The sequence below is a fragment of the Brassica napus genome, chromosome A5, assembly GCF_020379485.1.
Source record: "Brassica napus cultivar Da-Ae chromosome A5, Da-Ae, whole genome shotgun sequence".
Lineage (NCBI taxonomy): Eukaryota > Viridiplantae > Streptophyta > Magnoliopsida > Brassicales > Brassicaceae > Brassica > Brassica napus.
The window spans coordinates 10366976-10381509 of NC_063438.1; the positions used below are offsets into that span (position 1 = coordinate 10366976).

Below are 14534 nucleotides of genomic sequence, written 5' to 3' on the forward strand. Positions count from 1 at the left end.
GCCGATCTTAAGGGACCAACAGCTTGGTATAATTTGTAATCTCGTTTTTAGGATTGTCTCATTAAGTTAGTAAACGTGTCTGTATCATGAGGTCTAATTAGGTGGTTTAAGAGATGGTTTGCTTCGAGTCGTGGAGCTCTCTCATCTCACTGTGGTTAAAAAATACAGCATTGTACTCTAGGCTGCGCTGGATCCGAGTGAGTTTTCACCTAGTGAGTGTTCCAGAGTGTTGCTAAGATGCAGTGTTGTATATGTGGTAGAAACATTGTGTGTCAAAATGTCTTGTACCAAGTTTATGGGTGAATGAATCAGTTGAAGTTGAGCAAAAAAAAAAAAAAAAAAAAAAAAGATGTAAACTCAGTTTTTCTCATTAATGATCCAAGAGTTAGTTACAAGCTTATATAGCTAAGCCTTATCTAGACCAGAAATAACCAATATGGTTTACATCATAATTATATAAAGAATAAATCGGACATGACCGAGCCCTTATACTGTTATCTACAAGTATGATTCTATAAGCTAAAAGCCCCCCTCAAGATGGAGATATGAAAATGTTATTCATTCCCATCTTGTTTATGAGATCCCGGAATGGTGCAGGGTGTAAAGCCAATGAATCAGCTAATTGGTTTCCTGTCTTCACATACATCGTCTTAAGAAAGCCACTCTCAATAGTTTCACGGGTCTTGTAGCAATCCAACTCCACCCACTTAGTCTGTTCATGAAAGACAGAATTGTTAGCAATGTATATAGCAGATGTGTTGTCGCAGTAGATATACGCTGGAGGCTGAAATGGAACTCGAAACTCAAGTTACAATCGAGCTAACCAGATCATCTCCTTAGTGGCAAGCGCCATAGCTCGAAACTCTGCTTCCGCTGTACTACAAGAGACCGTGTCCTGCTTCTTAGATCGCCAAGAGACTAAGGAATCACAAACAAACATACAAATTCCACTGACTGATCTTCTGGTGTCTTTACAAGCCGCCCAGTCTGAATCCGAGAATCCCCGAAGATCAAACTTGTTATCAGCTGGGTAAAACAACCCTTGACCCACTGTGCCCTTCAGATATTTCAAAACCTTATGTGCAGCATTCAGATGAATATCAGTAGGTGCATGAGAGAATTGACATAAGGTGTTAACCGCATACGAAATAGCAGGACGAGTTGTGTGTAGATACATCAACTTCCCGATCAACTTTCTGTATGAAGAAGAATCTGATAATGGAACACCTTCTTCAATCAAAAACTTGATACTTGGATCCATCGGAATAGTAGATGTTTTAGCTCCATGAAAACCTGTCGTAGAAAGCAACTCCAAGATATACTTTCGTTGACAAACTGAAATACCCTTCGATGATCTTGCAATCTCTAAACCAAGAAAATACTTAGCAGTGCCAAGATCACGAAGTTTGAAATGAGCTTGCAACCCCGTAATGAACTTCTGTATCATCGCATCATCATTACTCACAACAAGTATATCATCAACATATACAAGCGCGCCCAATATGACTCCCTCCTTATACCTCATGAACAAGGTGTGATCTGAATTCGACCTTGAAGAATCCCATTCCAGTCAACGTAGTAGAAAGTTTGAGGAACCACTGCCTTGAGGCCTGTTTCAACCCATAAATCGACTTGTGAAGCTTACAAACTGCATTCTTAGGAAGAACTTCACCTGTGATTTCAGAGTAGCCTGGTGGAACTTTCATGTATATCTCCTCTGTGAGATCTCCATTCAAGAAAGCGTTGGAAATGTCTAACTGATGCACATACCAATTCATCTTTGCTGCTAAGAGAAGAAGCATTCGAACAGATGTGTGTTTAGCAACCGGGGAGAACGTTTCTTCATAGTCTAGTCCCTCTTGTTGCGTATATCCCTTCGCCACCAAACGTGATTTAGGTCTTTCTATAGTGCCATCAGCGTTATATTTGATTGTGTTCACCCATTTACAACCAATAGCTTTCTTGTCTGGAGGAAGAGTTGTAATACTCCATGTATTTGTTCTCGTCATAGCTCCAATCTCCAAGCCCATCAAATCAACCCCTACCTTATGATCTTTTGCCTCTGAATATGTTTGTGGAATAAAGTCTTTTGTAATGGTGTTTATGAAAGCACGAAAAGGCTCAGACAAAGAGGAATAAGAAATGTAGTTGGACATTGGAAAAGGAACGTGAGAGGAAGTGTTATAACAATGAAAATTCTGCAAGTGTTTAGGAGGTTTCTTTGGTCTGTGGGACTTAGACCCGAAAGGAGTCAAAGTCTCAGAAGATGATACATCAGAAGGAGGATGTACATAAGACAATGTAGTTCCAGAGGGCACTACATCAGGGATAGCAGGTGAGGAAGCATGAGGAAATAAGTCTTTGGTCATGTCATTGATATTTGACGATGCCAAAGGAAAAATATACTCATGAAAAAGGACATGTCGTGAGACAGAAACGGCGTGTGTCTCTATATCTAGAAGCTTATATCCCTTATACCCCGTAGGATAACCTAAGAAAATGCAAGCTCTGGCCCTAGGTTCAAACTTATGTCTACCTTTAGGAGATGTAGAACAATAACATAAACACCCAAAACTCTTTAGAGAATGATAATCTGGTATTTTGTTAGTAAGTTTTTCAAAGGGAGACTTGTTTTCTAAAACCGGAGTAGGAAGCCTAGTGATCAAGAAAACAGCCGTTAAGACACAATCTCCCCAAAATTCTAGTGGAACATTTGATTGAAAAAAAAGAGCTCTAGCTACATTCAAGATATGCTGATGCTTTCTCTCTACCACAGAATTCTGTTGAGGTGTTTCAGGACATGAATGATATGCAAGAATGCCTTTCTCAAGAAACAATTCAGTGAATTTCAATTCATGTGCATTATCAGACCTAACAGCTTGTACTTTCAGTTTATATTGATTCTCAACCATTGCAATAAACGTAGGAAACACATGTAACACATCAGACTTGTTTTTCATTAGATAAATCCAAGTGGCTCTGCTATAATCATCTACTATTGTTAAGAAATAACGATGACCATCATTAGTAGAAACAGAGAATGGACCCCATGTATCAATATGAACAAGTTCAAAAGCAGTGGAACAGATGTTATTTCGTGATTTGAATGGTAAATGTTTCTGTTTTGCAAGATGACATATATGACAAACATGAGTATCTTGTTTATTATTCTTTAAAGCTTTGAAACATAACATATCTGAAAGAACATCTATCTTAGAACTAGACGGATGACCCAATCTATTATGCCAAGTAGAAGAATCAACAGTGAAACTAGAACAAACTGGTGGAAAGGAACAGATGGTAGACTTACCTTGTAAACAAACAGACTGATTATTCTTATTGAAATCCATAACAAATAAGTTTCCAACTTGACTACCTTGACCAATCATCAATTCCCTTGTAAGTTCCTGAATAAACCATTGATCAGAAGTAAAACTGACTTTAGAGTTCAACGTTTTGGTTAAAACACTAACACTGATCAAGTTGAGTTTAAATTCAGGAATATAAAGCACATTATGTAGAGAGATAGCATCAGTTAGTTGAATGAATCCTATGCCTTCTATATGAACGGTATAACCGTTAGGTAAAGTAACATAGGTTTCTTCTAATGCACGATACTCAACATAAAGATCTTTAGTATGAGAAACATGATGAGTTGCCCCTGAATCTAATACCCAAGCTCTAAGAGACACTGCCGGTTCTGTATAAACCGAAGATACGAGCATGTCAAAATAGGATTTTGAGTATAGATCAAGGAAAGTACCTGTAACCTGTGAGATTATAGGTACGGAATTTGAAGTCGAAGCGCAAGAATTTTCAGGTATGGATTCAATCGGCGAGACATGAAGCTTGGAGCTTAAGTACGAGATCATGTGTTGAATCTGATCCCTCGACATCTCCTCTGACTTCTCTATCTGCTGGTCTGTTGTGACTTGAGCTGGCAGAGCTGCAAGATTGGTAGTACCAATAGTCTGAGGCTTCTTCCATTTAGGAGGACCAGAACCAGGAGGATACCCATGTAGTTTGTAGCATTTATCAGCCATATGCCCTATCTTGTGACAATGTGAACACCGAGGTTTCTGATAACCTGTCTGAGCTAAGAGAGTATGAGATTGCTCAGCAGGAGGTGACATTTGAACTTGAAACGCAGAAGGATTTGAGAGATTCTTCGAAGTATTACTCCCAACTGATCGCTGACTCTCATCTTGATCCAGCATGTTGTAGATCTCAGTCAAGCTAGGTCGTGGTTTCATGTTCAAAATCTGTCCTCGGATGTTCGCAAAGTTCTCGTTCAATCCCATAAGGAATTGAATGATCCTACTGGTTTCAGCTTCTTCAATCAACTCTTTGATGTGATCACAATTACAACGCTTCACCGTGGTAGTCCTGGTATTAGCCAGCTGTTCCCATAGTGTCTTCTTCTTCGTGTAATATGTAGAGAGATCAAGACTATCCTGCTTCAAGGTCATGATTGCTTGCTCAAGCTGATACTTCCTCGGAAGGTTGCTTACTATGAACCTCAAATACAAATCATTCCACATCTCCACTGCATCTTCATAGTAAAGAATGCTGTCATAGATCTCTTTGTTCACAACATTTAATAACCACGCCTTCACCATACTGTTACATCTACTCCAGATCTTAAAGATACTATCATCCAAATCAGGTCTAGGTAGCGATCCATCCACAAAACTAAGCTTATTCTTCGCATCTAAGCTCAAACGCATAGCAATAGACCAGTTGTTGTAGTTTGGTCCGTCTAGAGTGTGAGTAACTATCGACAGACCTGGATATCCGCTGAGTAAAGGAAGAATGGACTGTGAACATTGTCATATGATTCATTCTTCGCCGGAAAAGCTGGATGACGATCGCGATTGCTCGTCAATACGTTGCCTGGAGTTATCGCGACATCCATCAGAGCTGTGGGAGTTGAGATCGGAGTCCGATCCGGAGAAATAGGTGTACGACCTCTTGCTTTACGTCCTTGTTTCGCCATTGATGTAGATCAAAGCTTGAAATGGATTTGAAGATCAGAAGAAGTTCACAAACGAGAGTTGGATACTTCAGAGATCAAATCAACCATAGATTCAGCTTCAGATGAACGAATCGACGATGAAATCAACCAGAAACGATGAGAAATCGATGAGAAAACGATGAATCTGAGCTCAATCGTATGAATTTTCGCGGAAAAGCTCTGATACCATTTTATTGTTTAGATGTAAACTCAGATTTTCTCATTAATGATCTAAGAGTTAGTTACAAGCTTATATAGCTAAGCCTTATCTAAACCAGAAATAACCAATATGGTTTACATCATAATTAAAGAATAAACCGGACAATACCGAGCCCATATACTGTTATCTACAAGTATGATTCTATAAGCTAAAACAGACCTTTGGCTTCTTGTGGGAGAATGGAGTTTAAGGGCTCTCATCAACAATTGTCCAAGACCCACTGCCATGGCTTGGAAGATTATCTTTTGCTACAGAGCATTTGAGGCTGCTCTTCAGCTTCTTCTTCCTGGTAAAAGAGTTGAAGGCCCAGTTTCTCCAACGGGAAACCGACCAGTTTACAAGGTTCGACAGATGGCTCTACTTAAGTATCAGTTACCCTTGTGTGTGATGCAAATAAACAACTGTGTGGTTCTGTTCTTGTAGGACAATGGTTTGGCTACATATTTTGTGAATTAGCCACCTATCTTGGTCTTTGGTGGTAAGCAATGTTTAGTTCTTTCGAATGCATTACGTTGGATTACGTTTTGACAGTATTTATGTTTTACGTATATGAGTTGAGTTGCCTTTTGCTATTCAGGTTCGGGCATATTCAACCCTGCAATTGTCTACGATCACTTGGGTGAAATATTTTCGGCACTGATATTCGGAAGCTTCATATTTTGTGTCTACTAATGTTGAGTTTGTTTATTTTTAATGTTTTTAAAACTCTGTCTTTTTGTCTTGTACCAGGTTCATGTTGCACCTTCATCAAGTGATTCTGGTTCATGTCGTAATCTGATTATCGACTTCTATTGGGTGAGTTATTCCTGCTGATCATAAAGTATTCAATACTTATCATAACAGTCATAGATGATAACTTATCTCACTCTTTGCGTCCAGATTATCATTATCACAATCCAATTTGAGGCAATCTTATTCTCAATGTATCCTTTGCGTTGGGCTTTGCAGGGCATGGAGTTATACCCTCGAATTGGTAAGAAGTTTGACATCAAGGTTTTTACTAATTGCAGATTTAGTATGATGTGTTGGGCTGTTCTTGCCGTCACCTACTGCATTAAGCAGGTACTTTTAGATATATTCTCACTTTGTTACGACATAACCTGGATGTTTCTTTGAGTCCTTATTTGATCAGAGAGCCTCACCCTTCTAATATGTGGTCCCTATACTTTTCTTTACCAGTATGAAATAAATGGGAGAGTATCTGATTCAATGCTTGTGAACACCATTCTAATGCTTGTGTATGTCACGAAATTTTTTGGGTGGGAAGCTGGTTACTGAAACAGCATGGACATCGCACATGACCGAGGTATGCGTCTGGTACATATATCAAAAGTACATCACCGTGAACAAAATTTGCTGCACTGTTTGGCCATAATATCCTTGCGGGTTTTGTTTATATGGCTAATGCAGAAGCAAATGATTCAGATTTTTCAGCTTTATAATTGGTGATTTTTCCATAATAATTGTTGATTTTTCAGCTGGCTTCTACATTTGTTGGGGCTGTCTAGTGTGGGTGCCTTCTATTTATACATCTCCAGGCATGTACCTTGTGAACCACCCAGTTCAACTTGGAACTCAGGTGCAAAATATTTGAACTTCATAGATGAATATAGAAGGAATAGATACATTAGAAATAATACCCTGTCTGTTACAAATGAAAAAAGTCTTAAAGATACCACTTTCATGGGAAAGAAAAAACAATTCAGGTTTTCTAAGGTAGTTCTAAAAATTGCCTTTTAAGTCTGGTAATTGAAATACTTGGTATCTTTTATTACAGTTGGAACAAGAGAGTTATAATTTGAACATATGTTTAAATCGTTGCATACTATGGCTCAAAATTATAGATTTCAGATATCAGTCTATGCAGTAGCATAACTCTATTAGTGATACGCTATCGATGGTACAATAGTTGGGACATCTATGCGTATTTCTATCTCTTAGACTTCATAATCTCCTTCACTGGTTTGCAGTTGGCAATATACATTCTGGTGGCGGGGATTCTCTGCATTTACATAAACTATGACTGCGATAGACAAAGGCAAGAGTTCAGGAGGACAAACAGGAAATGCTCGGTTTAGGGGAAATCCCCATCAAAGGTACGATCATAATACACTCTTATGAAGTTAGATTACTCCTTTTTCCAAGTCGTAACCTTTTTTATGTGTATGAACAATTTTTATTCTCTCGGTTTGTTGCAGATTGTGGCAACATATAAGACAACAGCTAGTGAAACTTAAACCAGTCTTCTCTTAACCTCTGGATGGTGAGTTTACACTACTTTATGTTATTACAACAATCAATATTACATGTTGTACATCAGATCAAATGGGGATTGGCTCAACATTTCCATTATGTTCCTGAGATCTTAAGTACTTTCTTCTGGACCGTACCAGCTCTCTTTAGTAACGTAAAATTTTCTCCTTAGAAAGGTTCCTTTACACATGTACTCTTGGGAGGGGCTCAGCTTCATGACTAGTACGGTGGGCTTTCCTGATAGGTTGCATCCAGAGACTCTGGCGTGCACTAATCTGGAGGAGGCAAAGGTGTTCGTCAATGTTGATGTCTCGAAGACTCTGCCAAAAGAAATTGAATTCTCAAAGGAGGGTAAGGAGTTCACAGTAGAGTTCCATTATCCTTGGCTTCCAGCAAGGTGCTATTTGTGTGAGAAATGGGATCATACTGAACGAGTTTGTGTGAAGCGTGGTAAAGCCAAAAACAAGAGTGATGATCTGATTAAAAGTGGTGAGAAATCAAAAGAAGGAAAGAAAGAGCAGGCGAAGGGTTTGGAGGTTTCAAATGAAGAATCCAAAGAAGAGGGTATGAAAGAAAATCAAGAAGAGAGTAATAATAATCAGGAGAAGAGTCCAGTATCAAATTGGAAGTTCGTCTCACCAGAGAAAGTAGGGAGATCACCTTTGGAAAATGTCACTGAAGTTCTGATCTCTGCATCAAAGTTTGCGGTGTTAAATATGGATGATGTAGAAGAAGTTGAGGAAGGAGAAATAGAGGATGATAAGCTAGAGAGTTATCTGGAGGACAATTTGGAGGATATGGATAAACTAAGAGAGATAGAAGGCGATCTTTTGGAAGATGATATACTGGAGCAACAGAGTAGAGGCAAGGACAAAGCAGTAACAAAAAAAAGGGTTGAAAAGGGGGCCAAAGGCAAAAGCTCAAGATGCAAATCCGGCTAAGAGCACAAGGCTTTCTCGGAAAAAAAAACTGATATGTCGTGCTTCTTCTGGGATGTTAGAGGATTCAACAAATCTTTAAGCATTCAGCAGTCAAGGAGTGGATAGGAAATAAAGAAATGAAGTTTGGTTGTGTTTTGGAAACAAGGGTGAAAGAGAAAAAAGTTGAAAGGATAATAAGGGAAAGTTTTAAGGAGTGGTCGGTGATGACGAATTATGATTGTAATCCTGGAGGAAGAATCTGGGTTTTTTGGAGGGAGTCTGTTTGTGTTACCCCAGTGTACAAGTCTGATCAACTGATCACTTGTTCAGTGAGGTTAGAAGATGAGGAGGAGTTTCTCTGTACATTTGTTTATGCAAAAAAATCAGAGTGAGGAGAGGAAGGCGTTATGGGATGATCTATGTCATCACCATGACTCAGCTATGTCCAAGAATAAAGAGTGGATTATTATGGGAGATTTTAAGGAGATATTGGATGGCGAAGAAAATTCAAGGTTCTCGAGTTTGGGAAGAGTTCCTGGTGGGATGAGGGATTTTCAGAGGGCGGTGCTTCACTGTCATCTGTCTGATTTGGGTTACCAAGGACCTCTGTTTACTTGGAGTAACAAACAGGATGAAGGAATTATTTGCAAGAAGCTTGATAGGGTATTGATGAATGATGCAGCTCTTAAACGGTTCTCAAACGCTTATTCTGTATTTGAGGAAGGGGGATGTTCAGACCATATGCGTTGTCGAATTCAGCTGAAGCCATCTCAGGAGAAAATTCGAAGACCCTTTAAGTTTGTAAATGCTATTGGTACACTGCCAGGGTTTCTCCCTATGATCCATGATTTTTGGGATAGTACAGAGGTTCTCTTTCACTCTACTTCAGCTCTATATAGATTTTCAAAGAAGCTCAAGAACCTGAAACCGCTGATAGGTTTGGGAAGAGAAGGTATTGGCAATCTAAATAAGAGAGCTAAAGAGGCTCATGAGTTGCTATGTGAAAAGCAGAAGCAAACTCTTACACATCCTAATGAGATAGCAGCTCAGGAGGAAGCGGAAGAATACGAGAAGTGGCTGCACGTAGCTTCGCTTGAAGAAAAATTTCTCAAGCAACGCTCAAAGTTGCACTGGTTAGATGTTGGTGATCAGGACAACAAAACTTTCTACAATGCCATCAGAACACGACAGGCTCATAATATGATTCGAGAGGTGAGAAAAGGAGATGGTACTACTGTCACTGATCAGCAGGAGATCAAACAGGAGGCAGAAAGGTTTTTCTCGAATCTTTTGAATATTAGTCCAGGATAGTATAAAGGGACCACAGTGGAGGAGCTGAGTGATCTTATGGGGTTTAGATGCAGTTTGGATGATTGTAGAGATCTAGAGGCTGAAGTAACAGAGGAGGAAATTCGAAAAGTTCTCTTTGCTATGAAAAGCAACAAGTCTCTAGGGCCGGATGGGTTTCCATGCGAGTTCTACAAGCTGACTTGGCCAGTGCTTAGGCGTGATTTTGTTGTGGCTATTCAGTCGGTATTTCAGTTTGGTTTTCTTCCTAAAGGTGTGAACTCTACAATCTTGGCGTTAGTACCTAAGAAGACTGCTTCCATGGAAATGAAGGACTATAGGCCCATTGCTTGTTGCAATGTCCTATACAAGGTAGTGTCCAAGATTTTAGCCAACAGACCAAAGAAGCTTTTGCCAAATATCATCAGTGATAATCAGTCAGCTTTTATTAAGGAACGGTTGCTAATGGATAACGTTTTGCTAGCCTCTGAGATGGTGAAGGATTATCACAGAGAGTCTGTTTCACCACGGTGTGTTATGAAGATAGACATCTCGAAGGCTTTTGACTCGGTTAATTGGGAGTTTGTTCTGAAGGGTTTGGAAGTAATGGGGTTTCCAGGAAGATTTATACATTGGATCATACTATGTATTACCAGCCTGTCCTTCTCAGTCCAAGTTAATGGAGAACTTGCGGGTTAGTTTCAGAGCTCGAGAGGTCTCCGTCAGGGTTGTTCTCTTTCTCCGTATCTATTTGTTCTTTGTATGGACATCCTGTCAAGGAAAATAGATAAAGCCGCTGTAGCAAAACAGTTCAAACTTCACCCAGGTTGTAACTCTATCTCCCTCACTCATCTGTGCTTTGCAGATGATTTGATGGTGTTTGTAGAGGGATCAAAGGCATCTATAGAAGGAGCTCTTGCAGTGTTTGATGAATTTGTAGCTTGGTCGGGACTGAAGATAAGTATTGAGAAGTCTACAATATATATGACAGGAGTATCTGAGGAAGAGAAAAGCAGAATATTGTTGAACTTTCCTCTAGCGGAGGGTACTCTCCCTGTTAGGTATCTGGGACTTCCTTTGATGACCCAGGGGATGAAGAAGCAAGACTATCAGCCTCTAGTGGAGAAAATAAGATGCAGAATCAAAACCTGGACGAGCAGATTCTTGTCTTATGCCGGAAGATTGCAGCTGATCAAAGCGGTGTTAATGAGCATTGTTAACTTCTGGTCGGCTGCGTTGCGTCTGCCGAGTCAATGTACTAAAGAAGTAGAGCAACTATGCTCAGCTTTCCTCTGGTCTGGTCTTGTTCTTAGGACCACGGATGCTAAAGTTGCTTGGAGAGATGTCTGCAGAGAAAAAGCTGAAGGTGGTCTTGGTATAAGGGTACTGAAAGAAGTGAACTTAGTGTGTGGTTTGAAGCTCATTTGGAGGTTGTTGGCGGGGAAATCTTTATGGAGTAAATGGATAAAGGCAAATCTGTTGCGAAAGAGAAGCTTTTGGGAAGTGAATATTAAAAGTCAAACTGGATCTTGGATGTGGAGGAAAATGTTAAAACTGAGGGAGATAGCAAAGAGTTTTTACAGGAAGGAAATAGGTAATGGGCGCCATACTTCTTTCTGGTTAGAAAAATGGAGTGATCGAGGAGTTATATATGATCTGTTGGGGGCTAGGGGATTCATTGATTTGGGTATACGCAAAGAAGCTACGGTGGAAGAAGCGGTCTTTAGCTCAAGACGTAGAAGAAGACATCGGGTGGAGATTCTAAATGATATTGAAGTGGAGCTGACTAATATGAGAACAACGCTTAGTGAGGAGTTAGAGGACGTGAGTTTGTGGAGAAGGGAGTCGGGTTATCATTCTTCCTTCTTTACTTCTGAGACCTGGAAGCTTACACGGGAGATAAAGGAAAAATGTGTTTGGACTTGTGGAGTTTGGTTCTCTCAAACCACTCCGAAGTTTGCTTTCATTGCTTGGTTGGCAAGTTTGAATAGACTGTCCACGATGGATAGAGTTGCTCGCTGGAATCCTGGAGTAGTTGAGACTTGTGTTCTCTGTAAAAATGCAGGAGAAAACAGAGATCACCTGTTCTTTGAGTATTCTTATTCAAGCCAGATTTGGGAAAGTCTCTCTATAGGAATTATGGGAAGCTCTTTCTCAAGATCATGGGCTGATGTCATAAATTTGATCACCGGGAGAAGCAATTTGGGTAAGATGAAGTTATTCTGTCTCAGATATGCGTTTCAGGCTGCGTTATATGCAACATGGCGTGAGAGAAACAGAGTCAAGCATGGGGAGAAGCTGATACCGGTAAACGTTTTGAAGAAACTGATAGATAAGGGAGTGAGGAATAAGCTCAGTCTATTAAAAATGAAAAGAGTAAGAGGAATGGATGGTGCTTTGCAGTTTTGGTTTGGCACTAGAGTGTGAATATTGGGGTAGTTATTTTTTTCTTTGGGGCTTAACATAGAGTAAGATGAGAAAAAGATAGACTAAGAGATGCACACATTGTAGAAAGGTTTTTTTTTTTTTTGAGGAATAAAATTTAATATTTTTCAAAAAAAAAAAAAAAATTCTCCATCTCCATCTCTTTGGTCTGTTTTATAATCTCTTGTTGCAAGAGATACATTAAAGACTATTATTGTTTGAACCAGTTCTTGCCATACTTCTACGTCATATACCTCACGATTCTTCTCTTTGATCGAGCCAAGAGAGACGATGACCGATGCCGATCAAAGTAAGCCACCAAACCTGAATGGTTTTTTTGTCATATATATACGCATTCTATTTTTTCTCACTCTCGATTTGTTACATCTTTTTTTGTAAAAGGTATGGGAAATATTGGAAGTTTTACTGCGAAAAAGTGCGACACATGATTGTTCCTGGTATTTATTGATGGTCTCTGTTGTCTTCTCTGTTTTTGTTTCGTTCATTCAAACGTTAGAATCGTCCAAAGACCCAATAATTAGATCTTTTTTGCTGATTTTGTAAGCCACTTGAGAATTTCTAGCCATGGGTTTCTCTAGATTATGCATTTAAATTTAGCCTAATGTTTATCAGTTTTAGATTATATCTTGATTGTACCCTTTTCATTCTCATAAAATAAGTTCATAATTCATATAGGAATTAGGATTCCATTACCAGTTCTTTTGTGTGTAGTAGCTAACTCTTTACCTATTTAGTGTTGAAACTTGAAAGAGCTTTTTAATCAACATCCACGTATTACTTCGTTTTTACTTTAAAATAAAGTAATTTTAAAACTAAATTGAGTTTTATTTTAATAGTAGTGGTTCCGTCCCCTGTACTACGTATGGGCACAAAAATTCATATGTATGTTTTATGAAACTTGAACATGTATAATTAGATTTGTCGAAGATCCAATGAGCTGAGTAACCGATGAGATCCTCAACAAAATTTCCTTTCTGATATACTGTGTTGTGATCTGATCCACTAAAATGATTTGGATTCTCGTAGTCTATATACTGTGTTGTCAGAAGATTTCACTCTTTTTTCTTAAACACTTGAGCAATCTCATTTTTTGATAATTAAAAAAAAAACAATCTCATTTAATATCAATCAAATGTAGTAATACAATGATCTGGGTATCACAACTGAATTAAAAAAAAAAAAACGATGAAACAAAACTGTAGTGAAAACATAGAGATATACCAATAGGCACCATTCTCATAATAAGAAGAACGAGCATTTGTTCCTTGTAGTCACCAGTAGGTGATGTAAGAATGCTCAAAAAGTAACAGAACAATTGACCATCTTCGGAGGAGAAACAAACCAAAAACTTTGGCTCAAAGGGATCAAACTCCATGGTATCTTTACTTCAGACTGTAGTTTCCTCATTCAAGAAACATTAGCCATGCCTAGCATTGTATAACTAAATATGCTGAGCGCGAGTAACACTAACACATAATCACCGTAGGACCGTGATTTCGTGTCAGCTGATCCATGAAAGTATAACTGAATCGATGGATATTTCATTGATCACAGGTAAGTATTTATACATGGTTTGATATCTAACGTATCTTAACTATACAAGGATATACTTGAGAATATGCTTATCCTATGGTTAGGATATTGTCATATCCTAACTAACACTCCCCCGCAGTCGGAGCGGAGGTTCACGAACGCTCAGGCTGGAGCGAAATTCTGTGAACAATGGAGATGGCAGACCTTTTGTAAAGATGTCCGCGTACTGGAGATGCGTCGGAACGCGGAGAACGCGTATGTGACCCAAAGCGACTCGTTCTCTGACGAAGTGTATGTCGATCTCAATATGCTTTTTTCTCTGGTGATGAACGGGATTCGAAGACAAGTATACCGCAGATATATTATCACAATACACAAGCGTTGCCTTGGATAGAGGACAGCCTAGATCAAAGAACAAGTTACGTAGCCAGACCGTTTCAGCCACTGCATTTGCGACTCCACGATATTCTGCTTCGGCGCTAGAACGGGAAACTGTGTTTTGCGGTTTGGAGGACCAAGAGATAAGACTGTCCCCTAGAAAAACACAATAACCCGAAGTTGATCGGCGTGTATCAGGACATCCTGCCCAATCCGCGTCAGAATAGGCAATGAGATCAGTGGTTGATGACTTGGTAATTTGAAGGCCATGGCGGATTGTTCCTTTGATGTAGCGAAGAATACGTTTCAGAGCTGTGAAGTGTGGCTCCCGTGGATCATGCATGAATAAGCAAACCTGCTGAACAGCGTATGAGATGTCTGGTCGAGTAAAAGTCAGGTACTGAAGTGCACCGGCCAAGCTGCGATACAGAGAAGGGTCAGAGACTGGAGGGCCTTCATCAGCGGCGAGCTTAGACTTTGTGTC

At 39.5% G+C, this 14534-nt stretch overlaps 1 pseudogene; it reads left to right on the forward strand.

Moving 5' to 3' along the window:
- The first annotated feature begins 5905 nt into the window (after window positions 1–5905).
- On the forward strand, window positions 5906–12587 carry LOC125609631 (annotated as a pseudogene).
- The last annotated feature ends 1947 nt before the right edge of the window (window positions 12588–14534 follow it).